The sequence below is a fragment of the Lactuca saligna genome, chromosome 5 (assembly GCF_052625555.1).
Source record: "Lactuca saligna cultivar CGN05327 chromosome 5, ASM5262555v1, whole genome shotgun sequence".
NCBI lineage: Eukaryota > Viridiplantae > Streptophyta > Magnoliopsida > Asterales > Asteraceae > Lactuca > Lactuca saligna.
The window spans coordinates 102,869,967-102,890,318 of NC_136421.1; positions in this window are offsets into that span (position 1 = coordinate 102,869,967).

The following is a 20,352-nucleotide window of genomic DNA, read 5'->3' on the forward strand; positions in this document are numbered from 1 at the left end:
GATCCCTTGGGCTTCTTCCCCAAATCCCTTCCTATCTACCCCTCCTTTGACTTCCACTTCCGGATGTGCTCCAGATCTATCTCCCTCTCCCTGGCAATCATAGACTCCAGGTTAGGGCAAGCTGAAAAAATGACATGCTCCCAAATGTCGGCTTGCAGCATGTCATGGTAGCGGGTCCTCTTCATATCCTCATCTCCCGCATACTGGGGTACCAACAATGCCCACTCATGGAACTTGGCGGTGATCTCCGCCACAGTCTCCGTCGTCTGTATCATGTCCAAAAACTCTCTAGCTAACTGCTGGAGCTCCACCGCAAGTGCGAACTCCGCTCTGAACCGGGTCACAAAGTCCGGCTATGTCATAGCCTCAACAGCCGAGGCTCCCAATGAGTCACCAACAGACTCCCACCAGTCTCTAGCTCTATCCCTCAAACACCTTGTTGCGAACCTCACCTTCGACCCCTCGGGGCAGAAGCTAGTCAACTACGCAGACTCAATGTCTGCAATCCATTATCTGGCAGCAATGGGGTCCTTCGCCCCATGGAAATCTGGCGCACCACTACCCTTGAAGTCCTTAAAGGAAAGTGTGCGAGATCCTGACTGGCCAGATGCCAGGTCACTCCTGAACGCCCTGAGGCGGTCCTCCATCAGCTCAACTATCCCTTCCTTGATCGACCCGAAGATGATGGGGGTCGACTCAAGGATACCCCTGGTGATCTTTGACGCTATGAACTCGCATAGCCTCTCATCTATTGGCTCAAAACCTAATCCCGAACCCGATCCCTCTCCTGAGCTGCCAACTGCTGGCCTCGAACATAGTACCACCATTTTGCAATACATAATAACAACCATTAGTGATACTGATACCTCTTGAGGGATCACATTTACTACAGGTTCCCTGGTCTTATCTCGGCCTTGCTCAGTTCGGGTACGGATCCTCTACTTTCAGTAGTACGGGCCCATACTACTTTCCACATCTATCCGCACCTTCTTCAATGTCTGCCTTGACTCCACCAGATCCCTTTTCCACTGCTGATCACTGCTATCCTCATCCTAGGCTTACCCTAGGCAAAACCTCTGACTCCACCCTATCCGGTCCTCAGCTGTTGAAGGCCTCCTTGCAATGCCAATTAGCCATTACATGACTACCATCACATGGGGTGAGGCTCAGATAATCCTTCGAGTAAAAGACTCATCCCCACAATGGTTAGACTTAAACGAGAGCTGCGCAATAGGGCCAATTCCAACACTCTGAGATTATTCAACCCTAATCACATGCGATGTGACGTATTCACCTAATGGCCAACTCTCGTTGCTCAGAGTCCCAAAAAGCACAAAGCAAGCTGCATTTGAACAAATGGGAACAACTCTCTAGCAACTATATTCTCATAACATGAATTGTACTAGCATACAAGCTCATATTATCAGGCATAACCTAAACAGGTTATCCTACTGGGATGCCGACCTACCCGTGCGACCATTCTGGGGTGCCGACCACCCTTCGTTCCTAACAAACGAACCTCAGGGACTGTTTCACCCCTACCACTACTACTATCACATATCATAACATAACATACTATCAGACATATCTTGGGTGTCTGACTACCCTTCAGTCCTAACAACCGAACTCTACTACTATAACACATCAAGCTAGCATATAACATATCAGGTAGTAGAAAAACTAGATGATATCACAAAGATAATCATCTAACATACAACTCCTACTGGTGGGCCAACATTGTGGCCGTAGACCCACCACTATTGGAAGGTAACTCACCTTGAAGTAGCTGTTGATCTGCACGGGAACTGTCTGTCTGTCTGCTGCTGTTCCGAAAATCTTCATATAGTATGTAGTAGTGTCTCTTCATTATAGTATGTAATAGTATCTCTTCATATAGTATGTAACAGTGTTTGTTCATATAGTGTTTAATAGTGACTCTTCATATAGTGTGTATTAGCGTCTCTTCATATAGTATGTATTAGTGTCTCTTCATTTAGTGTGTATTAGAGTAGTGTATGTATTAGTGTAGTGTATGTATTGTTTATAGTATGCATTGACTCATGTATGAACTGACTCTTAGTGTGATTCCTTGTACTAGGAATAGTAAATAGTATCTCTTAACTATACCTGTTATAGTTACTAGTAATGTACGTGTATAACCGTAAGTATGCCTTTGCTACCCAAAGGTATTGAATTGACTGATAGAACTTTTATGTCTATATATGTATACATAATCTATAAGTAATATTTAGACGACATTCGGACAAATAACCGATACCCTAAGGCCACATCCAAACAAGGAAAAGGAATTAAAGCGACCTAGCAGTCCTAAGTCCTTTAAACATTACTTATATAACTATACATATATAGGCATGCATTTGACAATATAAAAGTTTAAAAGAAGTTTTGTAAAACCTTTGACAAGTTTAATAAATAAGAATTGATGACTTGATGTCGGTTTATAAAACAATTTAAAAGCAGTTTGTTTGATAAGAACAGTTTAAAGTATAAGAAATCCTTTGTTTGAAACACAGCTTGAAGTACATGAAAACCTTTGTTTGAAACATTTTTATAATAGAGTTTGAAAGGAAAAATGTAGTATGTAAGACAGTTTGATAAAGATTTTAACATGTAAAAACATTTTGAGAAATCATTTTTAAGTAGTATGCTTAGTAACACAACTAAAAGGGTAGTAAATCCATAGTTCGATAGTTATTAATCACATGTGATTGATATAATAACTATCATGATTCAACTTGTATTCACCCCCCTATAAAATCATTTAAAAACATTTAAAATGCTAATTAAGGGGTATGAACTCACCTGAAGTGAGTGGATTGTATGGAAGTGTCGCGCAAAGTGCTAGGTGTCAAGTGAAGAGTTGAATACACACAATGATGCTATAAACATATAAAGACATATATATGCAACTAATTAGTTATTATAACACTAATTAAGTAAGTATAAACACCCTAAAGTGTGGAAAACACTTTGGTTGAAATGTTAGAAGGTCATAGGGTTGCAGCTAAGGGGTGTAAAGCATTGTTAGGGAGTTCACGGCTCAAGGACCACTCCCCTTGGAGTTTACGACCCAGGGTTTACGGTCGTAAACCCATGGCAAACTCCATAAACTTGAAGTTTAAAGCCCCTAATTCAATGGTGGTTGGTTCTAGTCTAGGCTCTAAACATTGGGAAGGAAAATAGGGCATCATTGCACACTTATAAAGAGTTTACGGCCTTCGGAGATCATTGGCCATAAAATCTATTCCAACCCATATTTATTGATGTTTAAAAGGCCTAAACAAGTTCAATCTAGTACACTACAAGCTACGGAAAGAGTACTTATAATGTAGAAGCTCGTTTGTGTGTTTTAAGGTCAAAAACACACAAGTGTTCTTGGTGTTCTTGAGGATCTTGAAGATCTAAGCATAAAAATGTAATGGTGGGTGGTTTCAAGTAGAAAGGAGGTAATAAACACAAAGATGGAAGAGATGGATTACATATGTGAAGGTTTGAAGAGAAACTTGAAGATCCTTGGGAGAGAAATTGGATTTCTCTAGCTAGTAGTGGTAGAAATGAGGAAAAATGACTAAGGGCTATATTTATACTAAGGGGTTTACAGAAACCTTGAGTTTACGGCCGTAAAGTCCAAGGTCTTGGCTGTAAACTCCTCTCTTGAGGGCTTAAGGCTTGCTTGGCAGTTTCTAAGTTCAACTGACACACTTATTCACTAACTCCTTTGATGTATAATAGTTCAGAATGTTCAAATGGACTCTAAACTGTGCTAAAAGTTAGTAGAAGTAAATTTGAGTTCCAATGAAGTGCTTGACTGTAGGGTTTATACAAATTGAAATTTCGTTTTGTCACATCATCCCCTCGTTAGAGAGAATTTCATCCCGAAATTAGAGTTTTGGCAAGGAAGTAGGTACAAATAATCGAGTAAAGAGATGAGGATACTTCTGTTTTGATGGATCCTTGCGCTCCTAAGTGAATTCAGGTCCTCGCTTGGTGTTCTAATGAACCTTCACTAACAGGAAGCGTCTTTGTTTCATCTGCTTGACTTCTTGGTCCATGGTCACTACGGTTCTTCCACGAAGTTGAGGCTCTTATTGATCTCGATCTCGTCCAGTGGGATTACAAGAGTCTCGTCGGACATACACTTTTTAAAGTTCGAGACATGGAAGGTAGAATGTACGTTACTGAGTTCACGGGGTAGGTTAAGTCTGTAAGTTATAGGGTCGATTCTAGCAAGAATCTCGAAAGGCTCTATGTACCTTGGATTTAGCTTTCCACGCTTTCCGAAACGTATCAAGCCTTTCCAGGGTGAGACCCTCAAAGGATCGTGGTCTCACACTTGGAATTCCAAAGGTTTTTTTCTCTTGCTTCTATTTCCAGTCAAGGGCCACTCCCTTCTGGGTCATAGTCGTAAGAGGTTCCCTAATTTGAGAGAAGTTCTGAATGAACCTATGACAGTAGTCAGCGAGACCTAGAAATTGTTGAATTCCCATAGGTGTCTTTGGTGCTGACCAGTTCTCAATGGTTTTGATTTTTGGAAGGGTCTACATGAATTCCCACTTTACTAACAATGTGCCTTAGCAATTCGACTCTTCGAATCCAAAACTCGTATTTAGAGAACTTCGCGTAGAGCTTATCTGATGGTAATGTTTCCATGGTCTGTCGTAGATGCTTTCTATGCTCTTTCTTACTATGAGAGTAGATAAGTAGGTCATTTATTAGGAAAACGAAAAACCGATCCAAGTAAGGACGGCATAAATTATTCATTAAGTCCATGAATACTGTGACACATTTGTCTTATCTGAGGGGTATCACTACGGACTCGCAGCGTCCACATCGAGTTTGGAAGGTCGTCTTCGCAGCATCCTTCTCTAACACTCGTAACTGGTGATATTCGGATCTTAGGTCCATCTCCGAAAGGTAAATCATTCCTTACGGTTGGTCAACCAATTCATCTATGCGAGGCAGAGGGTAGTGATTCCTAATGGAAATCTTGTTGAGGTCTTTGTTAGTTGATGCACATACGAAACAATTCGTCTTTCCTCTTGATGAACAAGACCGGAGTTCCCCAGGGTGAAGACTTGTTCCTACAGAGCTCTTGCTGAGCAGTTCGTTAAATTGACTGGATAGCTCTTGCATCTCTGTAAGTGCTAGACTATAGGGAAAATCGGTTATAGGGTAGCATTTGATTGGATTCTAAGTTTATTTGCATGACAGCACGATCATTCGTAGTCTTGAGCAGTCTCTGTCCTGAAGTTCATATTAGAAGTCATACGTGGTTCATCAATCATAGTCTCTTGTATACGAGGCGTATATAATTAAGATTGAAATGGTAGTTGAATAAATGATTTTTCTTTAAGCTCACATCCAAACAAGGAAAAGAAGTTAAAGCGTAATCATCAATACTAAACATGTAGAACCTTGATTATATACCACCCTTGTGTATACATTCTTCAGCGATAGATCAAGTATGTGGTCTTCGAATTGAACTTGGAGTACTGTACGAGTGGTATTCTGGGGAGGTTTACTGAGGTTTCTTCGGGAAGGACACAAAACATAAGGTACTCTATGCATGAGTACCTCGGAGTTTTGAAATATCGGCTTCGCTAGAAAGGAGATTACGGAGAAAAGCGATTTACGCTTGAAACTGGTATTGTGAGGATCGAATTAACTCCAGTTATATGATAATGTCGGACTACTTGGAATAAGAGACGTTTCGACTTAGCTCAAAAAGGTGTTACAAACAAAACACAACAGTTCAACTTTTAACAAAGTTATAGTACTTTTAGATTAACTACAAGACTACTGCTGCGAACACGGTATACTACAAAAAGCAAGTATACGCAGCACGAGGGTCCCTTGACTGATGGGATCTCGCAAAAGATAAGACTCTAGTTGCACTAGTTTTTAACAGTTTATGAGTCTATTACAACGAAACGCCTTAATTACTTCAACATGGGTCCGGAGTAGTCTCTCATGCGGCAGTGATCCTTAGTATCTTCCTGTCTGTGCCAGAGTTCTTTGTTATTGGACAATCTTGCTCGAGGTGTCCTATCTCACCGCATTGGTGGCATATCTGGCTTGCACCAACATCAGTGGTGGAAGTGATGTGTCCGGTCGGGGTTATGTGGACACGGTTGCTTTCGTTGTTCTCCCCTTCTGGACAATTGCTTTTATAGTGTCCGGTTTCATTGTAACCATAGCATGCCGGGCTGACCCGGATGTTAGTGGTCTTGAAGATGGTTCGTACAGGAGCTCTACAGACATGAGTAGTGTGCCCCATTCGGTTGCAATTTCTGCATTGCAATTCACGACAAATTCTGTTATGATGAAAGCTACACTTGTCACATTTCAGGAGCGTTCCGTGATATAATTTGATCAGTGCTGAAGTGGCAGGGGTTGTCACTTGTTGTTGTTGCATGGCAAGTCTTTGGGATCGCTTGCGCTCCTTTTGGGCTTGACGCTTTGGTTTCCTATTCTCATTTTTACGGATTTGCAAATCTGTGACTATTATCATTTGTTGGCTTCCTGGATCGATACAACAATCGGAATTTTCAACCCCTTTGCCAGTCTTTTTTGTGTTTCCAGAGCTGAGGTTAGCAAGGATAGCTGTCACAGTAGCTGTTACCGTGACTTGGAATATAGCAGTGTTGATATGAAGGATAGGGGTTTCGTTGCTCGGTTGACTATTTCTAGATGTCGACATGATTCTGTTATACGAAAGAAAAGGAGCTCGTGAATGATTATGGTTGAACCTAGATGTATTCCGATCATTCATCTAAAGAGTGGAAGTATGTTCTCGAGGTTTGACCTACATCCCTATGATGCAGTCCTAGTAAAGAGTAGAAGTAAGTTCATAGAATGGTCTCAAGACGTTTTTTGTCCAAACCAAGGTACCATTGGTTGGTGGATAACATGATCCAACCTTTGAAAGAGAATTGGAAATGATCCCGGAGCTAAATTACTATAGTCCAATAGCTTGACTAGAGTGAGTTTCTGATAGACTTCAACAATAGTATGATGAATGTATTTGAACAAAGAGTGACAAAGAAATCAACCGACTGTCAATATCATTGGTATTTATGATGTAATAAATTTGGGAAATTGACCTTGTAGTAGGTGTTACATCATATCCGGAATAGAAAATTTTGACAGCATAAAGGCCTAACTAAAAGTACTTACAGTACAAGATAGTTACATTGAAAAGTACTACATAGGACATAGACAGGAAAACAATTCCTTAAAACAAGGAAGGAAAGTAAAGTATATACTACTGGTGACGGTCATCCCTATGGTGAACCCTTAGTTCAGGCAGTTGACGTTACATATCAAGCAGATGTCTCTCGTACCCCTCTGGTGTACCCAGAGTTTTATGACGTCGGCTCGAGTTTCAGCTAGTGCTTGCAGAAGAGCCTCATGGTCTCTCTCAGGTCTCTCACGAGCATTTTCAAGGCGATTGGTGCGGATGGTATGCATTCCTGGATTGGCATCAACCACTACGATACGATGGAGAGCCATCCTGCCCTAAATTTCATTTTGGGAAATTCTACGGACTAGGATTGACAGAGCTCTGTCTGCGGAGCTTCCTTCGTCTAGGTTATAGAAGCTTCGGTCTCCATTAAACGGCGTAGGTTGATCTTTCTCTTCGCTCTGTGACAATAGACAATTCCGGGTCAAGTCAAAGTCAAAAAAAGTCAACAAGTCAAACCGGACGACTCAATTAGCCCTTGTATATTAGGGTTTACATTATGTAATTACTAAACAACTCGCTATTTTAATGAGAAAACATCAATTGGAAAATTCGTGTGTTCAAATTTTCCTTAGTCAGGATAGTGCTAAATAATGAACCAAAGCGATAAAACAGTATTACACACTTATCGGGAGTGTGTAGGACACTAAAACATGGCTTAATGGGGTTTACAGACCTTGCATTGTGAACCCAGACACTCAAAAATGTCACAAATGAAACCTCTCTCAATCGTATTCACTCTATCTCTCTCTATTTTAAATCTCTCCCAAATCTCTCTCTCAAAAGTTCCCATAACTTGTAGTAGTCTTTCGGGCCATCCTGGCCCTTAACCGGGTCAAAAACCTCTTAAAACGGGGTTAGAACGGGTAAAATACCCTAAAAGACTTGAAACCCCTTTACAAGGCCGAACCCTCTTAGGAGCCGAAACCCATAGGACCGAAACCTCTGAAGCAGCCAAAACCCCTAGGACCGAAACCTCAGTAGCCGAAATCGAAACCCCTAGGACCGAAACTTCAACAGCCGAAGCCAAAACCTCTGGAATCGAGAAGCAGCCGAACCGAACCTGTTAGAGGCGAAACGCATCAGAGCCGAACCTCGCTTTCGGTCCTTACCTCCTAGTCGAGACCGAACCTCGCAGACTCGGTCCCTCCCATCGCACCTTCGGTTCCCTCCTCCTACATTCGGTTCTCTCTTTCCCTTCTCTCGGTCCCTCTTTTACTCTCAGTCCCCATGAGCAACTGAGCCTCACCTTCGGTTCTAAGCTCTAAGGAGCCGAACCTTCGCATCTTCGGCCATAATTTCGGATTTTTACAAATTTTGCCCGATTTTCAATATTTTTAGCATTTTAAGCCCGTTTTTCATCATTTTAAAGCGGAATTTTCACCCAAAACCTTATTTTAACATATTAAGACCTATATGTCTTAATTAATCAAGTTTTTAATGCAAATCTTATCCAAGATTTAGTGGTTGGAGTAATAAAGTTGGAGTGTTGACTTTCCTTTAGCTTACGACATAAGCAACCCCTCACACCCACTCCTTGACCATCCACACTCCTTCTACCATGCCTAGGTCATGTCAATATACTTTTTCATCATTTCCAACCTTTTCCCACACTTTTAGAGCTGGAACATCACTCCGCACTCCTCACTTCACTCATTTTCTTTCATTTCACCAAAGATTAAACACAACTTTCCTCTCACTTTCTCTCTCTAAAAATTCGAGATTTCAAGGCTGATCATCAAGTATTCTTCCACTTTTGGTAGGTAATATTATCATTTATATGATTACCCCACCTCCTTCTACTCAAATCATAGATTACTTACACAAACTTCATCATATTTGTGTTAGATTCTCGAAATCTTCAAGGCTTCTTCAAGTGTTCTTGAGTTGAACACTTCCCTTCTCCAACACTCATCCACTGAAGTCACACAAAGTAAGTTCATAACCCTACATTTTCATATTTTCTTAAGTTTTAAGGGGGGAATACAAGTTAAATCACCAAGAACACAACTAAATGCTTCTAACAACTTTCATTAGAAACATTGTACTCCATTCACGGATTGTTTTGGTCAACTAAAACATTTTAGTTTTCAAAACTGTACAAGGTTAAACAAGCTAAAGTTCTTAGCTTTAAAATGGCTACTTGCACATTTCCATATGATTTTTCTATAATTTATGGTGATTTTTACAAAACTACCTATCATTTCAAGAACCAATCTGGACCAGTCTGTGTTTATGGACGTTTTTACCTAAGTTGGAGGTCACTAAAAATCATGGGAAAATTTATGAAGAAACTAGACTCGTTTTCCAAACTCCCAGAATTTGTGGATTCTGGTTTGGATGTGTTATGAATTTTCTATAAATTTTCTAAAAACATTAATAGAAACTGTTAATTACAGAAAAATGCTAATAATTTCATTTCACCTTGTAACATGTCGAGCAAGGTGTATATCTTTATGTGCATATATGTTATTGCAAATAAATGACATTTTGTCTTGGTATATAGACATGCATCAGTTAATTAATGGATTTTGATATATATATATATATATATATATATATATATATATATATATATATATATGGAATATAAAGGATAACAAAATTGTTATAATCAAAGTACATCCATTTCATTCAAACATTTGAATAAACTATGTTAAATATACTTTACATACATTACCACTACTACCCTTGTTTTGATAAACTATAATAGGTATAGTTCATGATACATTACATAACACACTCATAGAAAAATGGTACATTTATACAAAAAGGGATTTTAATTACATTACACGTAAATTCGTTAATGACTTTGTGAGACATTTGCTTCACATTTACCAATAAGTCCTGTATTGTAACCAGAGTCTCCTAGAGGGAGAACGTGATAGTTGTATATAGATCTATATTGGGTTTGAAAAACCCACACCTTAACTGCATGCAACAGTTAGAGGGTGACAAATGTCATAACATTTCTGACTCCTGAAGAACGTCGTTTCAGGCCAATTAGGTCATAGCATGGCTATAATAACTCACAGAAAGTATTAACAAACTTAGGAATTTACGGGAATTTCATTGAAATCAAACTCGTTTATGTCGATTTAAACTTACATTATTTTCTATAAGTAAGAAAGGTTACTTATACATTTCGATCTTTGGATATAAGACTACATTTCACATTTTAAGGAAAATATCGGATTTTTCTGGAACAAACATTACATTTACAAGAGAGAGGCTTTTATCAATACAAAACAAAATCTTATGAACTCACCAACCTTTGTGTTGACACTTTTTCAAACAACTCATATTCTCAAGAAATCATTAATCAGGTAACCAAGTGCATTTTGAGGATAGGACGTTAAGGCGTCAACATTTCATATTTTTTCAACATATTGTAATTGATTTGGAAACATGTAATTCATACAATGATGTAACTCTTTCAATTATATACATGTTGATTGTGTTTGCTTAAATTACTATTGCAATTGTGATTATGATGCTATACATGAAATCCTCTACACCCGGATGTTTCTGCCATCCTAGGTTTGGGGGTGTGACATCGCTCCATGTTTCAAAGCATTCTACCCAAGGAGGCTTCGGGCAATGAAAATCCAGACAAGGGTTAGGATTTGAGTTGGGAGGCACAGGGAGGTAGGTTCTCAACCTCAGGCTCAATGTTAGCACCATCCGAAAAGTCTTCAGCATGGTGATCATCCAAAGGGATTGGATGATCATCTTCCGAATCTTCTTCAAACCATCATTCATTTCCTTCATTCGGGAAGTACGGGTCGCCGTGGGGATGGGGTCCAGCTATGTTATATATGCGAGAATTGGGATAAAGAAATAATTATTAGATGTACTAACTAGATAATTATAAGATAATCTTCATTAGTTACTTCACTATTTGTAAAGTGCATACCAGTTATATGTAATCAAAACAGGATAGGCCTTCGAATAAGTGACCTTAACTGCAAATTCACAAAGAATAGGGGTAAAGTAAAAATTCACATATTCTAAGTCTATTTCATCCTAGTTACATATAACCTTAGTGTATCCACTTAGTAACTATTGACCAACTAATGAAGGTCTTTTTAGTTCTCAACTAAGTAATTATAGTAACACAAGATACTCCTAATGTCTTCATTGTAGTAGTGTTGGTAAGTTTTTAGACTTGTTGCCATATCACAACCATTCTAAGGCATATGCTGATCACTCCTCGAACTAGCATAGTTAATCAGGCTATGCCACTCCCAGGACTGACCATACATCCCCGAGCTTACTTGTGATATTCAACAATCATAATACTTTTTTTCTTGTCATTGTGACACTGTTTTTAGTATGAATGCATGTATGTATACTTAGTTAAATATTTTATTATTTAAAAGAATAAAATCTTGGTTAGAGTATTTTCATCCCATTGTATTTATAGTCTGTATATCTTTTATGGGTTGATATATACTCAATTCACTATAACAATGCTCTGATACCAATCTGTCACACCCTAAAACCAATAACGGCGGAAACGTTCTGGGGCGGAGGACGTCATGTAAAGTATCACAACAGTGTAAAGTAGTAAAAAAGCAACAATATCATTCATTGCATTAATAGTATAATTTTAATACAAGTGTGTTCTTTCATAGAATAAAACACCATAATAAATAATCAAAATAAAAGACGAGTCTTGACCGCTCCGTCTTCTCAAAACATGGTCATCATACCTTTCTACTGGTGACCTGAGAATACCAGTTAATTTGAAAGAGTTTATCAGCATAAAGCTGGTGAGTTCATAAGTATTTTAGTGTTATTGATTTGTAAAACTATAAAGAACAGACTTGTAAATGTTTGATGAAAAGTGTGTATTTTATGAAAACCCTAGAAATCCTATATTTCCTATTAGTAGTAAATGTTGTCTTTTACCAAGACTCGACTGTTTTGAAAGTATGCTTCTTTGTAAGAATGATGGTCTTTCCCATGTATAACTATTATTATAAAAATATAGTCTACCTCATCATTTATAGGAATTTATCACAAAATAAAGGTAATAAGAAAAATAATATATTCATTTGAAATCGTATCAAAATATATTCTACCTCGTCGTCTATGTGAACGTGTCACAAAGTAAAGGTAGTAACGAAAATAATATAATCCTTAAAAATGTCGCCGAACAGTACAATCAAGAACATCCGTAGATGAACACACCTACTGTAGCGAGCAGCCAGGTGTAGGATGGTCAGTACAAGAGTGTGTAGTAGTATCTCTTCATATACTATGTAGTAGTGTCTCTTCATTATAGTCTGTAATAGTATCTCTTCATATAGTGTGTAATAGTGTTTATTCATATAGTATGTAATAGTGACTCTTCATATAGTGTGTATTAGTGTCTCTTCATATAGTATGTATTAGTGTCTCTTCATTTAGTGTGTATTAGAGTAGTGTATGTATCAGTGTAGTGTATGTATTGTTTATAGTATGCATTGACTCATGTATGAACCGACTCTTAGTGTGATGCCTTGTACTAGGAATAATAAATAGTATCTCTTAACTATACCTGTTATAGTTACTAGTAATGTACGTGTATAACCGAAAATATGCCTTTGCTACCCAAAGGTATTGAATTGACTGATAGAACTTTTATGTCTATATATGTATATATAATCTATAAATAATATTTAGATGACATTCGGACAAATAATCGATACCCTAAGGCCACATCCAAACAAGGAAAAGGAATTAAAGCGACCTAGCAGTCCTAAGTCCTTTAAACATTACTTATATAACTATACATATATAGGCATGCATTTGACAATATAAAAGTTTAAAAGAAGTTTTATAAAACCTTTGAAAAAGTTTAAAAAATAAGAAGTGATGACTTGATGTCAGTTTATAAAACAATTTAAAAGCAGTTTGTTTGATAAGAACGGTTTAAAGTATAAGAAATCCTTTGTTTGAAACACAACTTGAAGTACGTGAAAACCTTTATTTGAAACATTGTTATAATAGAGTTTGAAAGGAAAATGTAGTATGTAAGACAGTTTGATAAAGATTTTAACATGTAAAAATGTTTTGAGAAATCATTTTGAAGTAGTATGCTTAGTAACACAGCTAAAAGCGTAGTAAATCCATAGTTTGATAGTTAGTTATTAATCACATGTGATTGATATAATAACTATCATGATTCAACTTGTATTCCCCCCCCCCCCCCCATAAAAGCATTTAAAAACATTTAAAAGGTTAATTAAGGGGTATGAACTCACCTGTAGTGAGTAGATTGTATGGCGTGTCGGGCAAAGTGCTAGGTGTCAAGTGAAGACTTGAACACACACAATGATGCTATGAACATATAAAGACATATATATGCAACTAATTAGTGATCATAACCCTAATTAAGTAAGTATAAACACCCTAAAGCGTGGAAAACTCTTCGGTTTAAATAATAGAAGGTCATAGGGTTGCATCTAAGGGGTGTAAAGCATTGTTAGGGAGTTAACGGCCCAAGGACCACTCCCCTTGGAGTTTACGGCCCAGGGTTTACGGCCCTAGTGGGTTTACGGTCGTAAACCCATGGAAAACTCCATAAACATGAAGTTTAAGGCCCCTAATTCAATGGTGGTTGGTTCTATTCTAGGTTCTAAGCATTGGGAAGGAAAATATGGCATCATTGCACACTTATAGGGAGTTTACGGCCTTGGGAGATCCTTGGCCGTAAACTCTATTCCAACCCATATTTTTGATGTTTAAAAGGCCTAAACAAGTTGAATCTAGTACACTACAAGTTAGGGCAAGAGTACTTACAATGTAGAAGCTTGTTTGGGTGTTTTAAGGTCCAAAACACACAAGTGTTCTTAGTGTTCTTGACGATCTTGAAGATCTAAGCATAAAAAATGTTATGGTGGGTGGATTCAAGTGGAAAGGATGTAGTAAACACAAAGATGGAAGAGATGGATTACATATGTGAAGGTTTGAAGAGAAACTTGAAGATCCTTGGGAGAGAAATCGGATTTTCTAGCTAGAAGTGGTAGAAATGAGGAAAAATGACTAAGGGCTATATTTATACTAAGGGGTTTACGGAAACCTTGAGTTTACGGCCGTAAACTCCAAGGTATTGGCTGTAAACTCCTATCTTGAGGGCTTAAGGCTTGCTTGGCAATTTCTAAGTTCATCTGACACACTTATTCACTAACTCCTTTGATGTAAAATAGCTCAGAATGCTCAAACGGACTCTAAACTGTGCTAAAAGTTAGTAGGAGAAAATTTGACTTCCAATGAAGTGCTTGACTGTCACACCCCAAAACCGAGAACGACGGAAACGTTATGGGGCGGAGGACGTCATGAGATGTATCACAACAATGCAAAGTAGTAAACAAGCAACAACATCATCCATTGCATTAATAGTATAATTTTAATTACATTTGAGTTCCTTCATAGTATAATTCTACAAAAATGAATATTCAAAAAATAAAAGACGACTCTTGATCGCTCCGTCTTCACAGAATCTGGTAGTCATAGCTATCAATCCGTATCCTGGGAATACAAGTTATTTTGAAAGCAAGTATCAGCAATAATGTTGGTGAATTCATAAGTATTTATGTGACTTTGATTTGTAAAGCTATAAAGAAAGATCTGTAAATGTTTGAAGGAAAGTTTGTACCAATGAATATGTTTGTAAGTATCTGTAAACGTATGAAAACTCTAGAAAATCCCATATTTTCTACTAGTATAAAATGTAGCCTTCTACCAAGACCTAACTGGTTTGAATGTTTTCTTTTTACAAATCCAATATTTGCCCATAACAGGGTGATAGTTTAAAAGTCCCAAAAATGAACTACTATAGTGTTTTTCATGTCTAAAATAGTAGATTTGTGTACGCATATAATCGCTAAAGTATTTGATAACCTCGTAAATCAATGTGTTTTTAATACTCAATGTGAGTTTTATAATCATGCTAATGACCCAGACTGCCTGTAACAATGTTCTTCAGGCGATGGAATTGTCATGACATTTTTCACCCCAGGCCTGCCGGCCTAGTTGTAGCTAACAGCTTAGGTGTGGGATTGTCAATTCCCGTATAGATCTATACACAAGTATCACGCTCCCCCTACAAGGGATTATGGTATATAATACAAGACTTAATAATGCTTACTCGAAAGTACGTGAAATGACTCACAACCTAGTATAAAAAAGATTTACGTATGAAAATGTCCATTTGTTCTTGTATATGAAAATATCTCTTTAATATGGTACTTGTAGTATGTAGAATTTCATGAATATCTAGTACACTATCTTATGTAATCGTATCTCTTGAAATTGTATGTCTTGAAATTGTATGCTTTGTAATTGTATGTAATCGTATCTCTTCATATAGTATGTAATGTATTTGTATATACTCATGAATAAAATGACTCTTGTGTGATCCCTGGTACTTGGAATGGTAAGTAGTATCTCCTAACTATACCTATTATAGTTTCTAGTATTATACGTGTATAAACGAAATATGCCTTTGCTATTCGAAGGTACTGAATCAACTGACGTGAACTTTTATGTCTATATATGTACATATGATTATATATAATTAATATTTAGACGACATTCGGACGAATAACCGATGCCCTAAGGCCACATCCCAACGAGGAAAAGGAAATAAAGCGAGCTAGCCGTCCTAAGTCCTTTAAATATTACTTATATAACTATACGTATATAGGCATGCATTTGACAATATAAAAATATAAAAGAAGTTTTGTAAAACGTTCGAAAAGTTTAATAAATAAGAATGATGACTTGATGTCATTTTATAAAATGATTTGAAAACAGTTTGTTTGATAAGAACAGTTTTAAATATAGGAAAACCTTTGTTAGAAACATGGTTCCAACAGCATTTGAAAGGAAACATAAAGTATGTAAGACAGTTTGATAAAAAGTTTTTAACATGTAAAAATGTTCGTTGTAAACTATTATAGTTTTTCCAAAAGTTTGTTTCGTTTGTATAGTAAACCTAGTGAAATGCTCACTCGTTATGTAAAGTGTAATTTTTTTTAGTGACATAACTGAACACATATACTCAAAGTATAGATAAAGTGTTAGATTCGTATATATAAAACAACATATAAATCTTAAAAAGACAAGATGTTATTGTGATATATTTTGCGTACGAGAGTTTCCATGTAGTAGTTATGAACCTCATATGATTGACTTGATAAAAAGAGTATATAATGAAACTCTAGATTACACACGATAATAATCGTGTGTTTACTTGTATTCCCCCCCTAAAATGTATAAAAAGTATTTGATAACACATTTAAAAATGTATATTATAGGGGTATGAACTCACCGAAGAAAGTGCATGATTTGAAGAAAACAAGATTTTCCCGGGCGGCACCTTGACCGGAAAATGATGAGATTCTCGGGAATCTTGGGGCTTCGGGACTTCATAGGAGCTTAGATATGAAACCGGGAAGTCGGGATGTTGTCGGCATGAAAAACAAGGTGAAAATATGAGAGAAGTGAAGAAAATGAGCAAGGATGGCAAGCACCCTCGCATTCTATTTATAGGGTACTGAAAGAAGGATCACACTGGGCGTGAATTCGGAGTACGCTGGGCGTAATTTCAGAGTACGCTGGGCGTACGCGATGTCAGCGCTTACCGCATCCTCGGGCGGAGCATCGAAGCGATGTGGACAATCCGGAGCCTAGCATCCGAGTACGCTTGGTGTACGTGGGTACGCTGGGCGTAAATCGTCTTGGTGTGTGTGCCACGAACTTGTAAAATCCTTAACTTTCGCATACAAGCTCCGTTTTTGACGTTCTTTATATCCACGTGAAGGTGAGAAAATACTCTACAACTTTCATTCAGACTTCGTTGGCTGATTTTGAATTTATTTATATTTATATTTTATTTAATAGGTCGGGACACGATAATTTCGTTAAAAATCCATAACTTCTTTATCCGACGTCCGTTTTCGTCTGTCTTTTTACTATTGAACTACTATTGTCGAGACCTTCAAGTCTCGTTTAATTTGTGTCGGCTAAAAATCGCTCGATCTCTATTTCGAGTTTTTAGCTGTCTACCGCTGTCATGAAACTTAGAAAATTTGTAACTTCTTCATACGATGTCCGTTTTTGGCGTTCTTTTTATGCATGATCACGGTTTAACATATTCTACGACTTTCGTTTAGATATCTAACACTAAAAAATATTGTATTGAAACTTTGCGTTTTACGTCTATCAGCTGTGCCGGTTTTTTCCGCGAATCTTAGATTGGTCATAACTTCTTCGTTATAACTCAGTTTTTAGTGTTCTTTATATGTACAAAAACCTTGATACGATTCCTACCACTTCATTTAACCCATAAAAGATTTTAGGAAAGTTATATTTTGGCCTAAATTTGATTGGCGTTACACTTTATTATCTCAAAATATCGGGTTGTCACATTATCCCCCTGTTAGAGGGAATTTCGTCCCGAAATTAGAGTTTAAGCAGAATTAACGACCATGCTACGGATAGAAATTTTATTTGCTTCTCGTGTTCTTAAGTGAACTCTGGTCCTCGCTTGGCAATCCAACGAACCTTTCACTATTGTGATACGACTTTGCTTCTTTCGCTTGCCTTCGCTAGGGTGATAACTCTTCTTGGTCGAATGTATGTTGAATGTTTTTGTGGTTTGTGAACATAGTACACCTTGTACCCTACAAGTAGTGTCTCCAAATCTTCAAATCAATTACCGCTGCTCCTGACTCAAGATCATGTGTTGAATAGTCAGCCTCCTGTATCTTAACCTGTCTTGAGGTATAAGTAGTAACCTTTCGTCTTGCTTAAGAACACAACCAAGCCCTTGGTTGGATGCATCGCATTACATCACGAAATATTCTATCCCTTTTGGGAGGGATAATATTGGTGCGATGCATCAGGTTTAGATTAGCGTTGGAACGCTCTTTCTTGTTTACAGACAAGTCCGACGCTCTTCCAAGTGAGAAACTTGTCCTCAAGAATCCTCTTCTGAGAAGTTTGTTAAGCTCGCTAGGATGTTCTTGCATCAAGGTTGGAGCTAGGCAATAAGGTGAGTTGGCTACTGGGGTAACCCCTAGAACTAAGTTGATTCTGAATTCGACTTGATGCTGTGGTGGTAGTCTTGGTAGTCCTTCACTTCTCGGCACATCTCGACGATGTGTGCAAGGAATGCATGATATTCCTTTCGTAAGCATTTCTGAGCTTGTATACATGAGATGATGAGAGGGATTGTACTTGGTTCGTTGCTATAAATAATTAGTGCTTCGTCATTTAGGGAGGTTAGGGTGAATTGCTTTTTCAAGGCACCTGATGTCAGCTCGATGTAGACCTAACCATCTCCCACTGATTATGATGTTAAAACTTTAGGGTGGATTTGCTGTCGTGAGGATCTAAAAGAAAGTATGACTACTCATGAATTAGGGAAAGTGATAGGTATTTCTCAGTTTATCCCCACGGAAGCATGATCACTTGCAGTCCTGGGCAGTCTCCGTCCTAAAGTTCATAGTCGAACTCATACCTGGTTCATCAATCACAGTCTCGGGTATACAAGTCGTATATAATTAAGATTGAGAAGGTAGTCGAATAAATAATTCTTCTTTAAGCCCACATCCCAATGAGGAAAAGGAGTTAAAGTGGAATCATCAATTCTAAACCTGTAGAACCTTGATTATATACCACCCTTATGTATACATTCTTCAGCGATATATCAACCGTATGGGCCTTTGGATTGAACTTGACGTACTGTATGAGTGGTACTTCGGGGATGTTTGTTGAGTTTTTCTTCGGAAAGGATAAGAAACATGAGGTACTCTATGCATGAGTACTTCGGTGTTCTGAAATGACGGATTTGCTAGAAAGACGTTTTCAGAGAAGGAGAAGTAAACACGAAACTGATATCGCGAGGACCGAATTGAGTCAAGTTGTATGATGATATCGGACTTACTTGGAAATAAAGGTATTAGATTTGATCATAAGGGTGTTACAGACAAAACACAATAGTGCAACTTTTAGCAGAGTTACTGTACTTTGGTTTTACTACAAAACTATTGTTGCGAACAAGGTATACTACAGAAAGGCAAGTATACACAACACGAGGGTCCCCTTTTCTGACGGGATCTCTCAAAAGATAAGACTCGTGTTGCACTAGTTTTAAACATGTTTAATAGCATACTTAATGCTGACGATTGGAAGTGAGTCCCTATTATAGTTGGGTCCTTTATTGCCTCTTTCCATTCTAAGGTCAAACTCCTCCTATTCCACTGTCATTGTTCTCTGTTGGCCAATCCTTCTTGAAGTGTCCCATTAAACCACATAGATGGCATATCCAAGAAATTTCGACATTGGTGGTTGAAGTAATGTGTTGGACCTGAGTCCTGCAGAAGCGGGTAGTGTGTCCGTTCTTGTTGCGAGTCTTGCAGTGTAACAGACGACAACTACCTAGGTGATGGAAGCTGCACTTATTGCACTTCGGTGGGTTTCCACCATACTGTCTGCCCGGGTTAGGGATAATTGGGATACTAGCAGTGTTGGTGGTAGGAGTTGCAGATGTTGTGGCTGTGAAAACTGCCACCGGTGATGGTTTCTTGTTTGTCCCTCGAGGTGATTTGCCTTTAACTCTATCCCAGAATTTTCGTTTATTACTCTTTGTTTTGAGCTTCAGAGTGTCGTGGTAGTTTGTTACTCGCGGGTGTACATGGTTGTTACTTGGATTGGAATTATTGAAAACCATTCGCTAACATTTGCATTGTTGGCGTTAAGGTGAGTCAGAATAGCTATTACGGCAGCTGAGACTGTAGCTTGAAAGGTAGCTGCATCAATCTGAAGAGTTGGTGTTGGGCTGATGGGTCGATTACTTTTCTTCGGCGACATGATTCTGTAACACGAAAGAAAAAGGAGTTCGTGAGATATTATGGTTGAACCTAGATGTATTTCGATCGCTTTAAGTAAAGAGTGAGAGTATATTCTCGAAAGTTTGACCTACATCCCTATGATGTAGTCCTAGTACGGATTGGAAGTATGTTCATGATGGTTTAACCTACATCCCTATGATGCAGTCCTAGTACAGAGTAGAAGTATGTTTGTAGAATGGT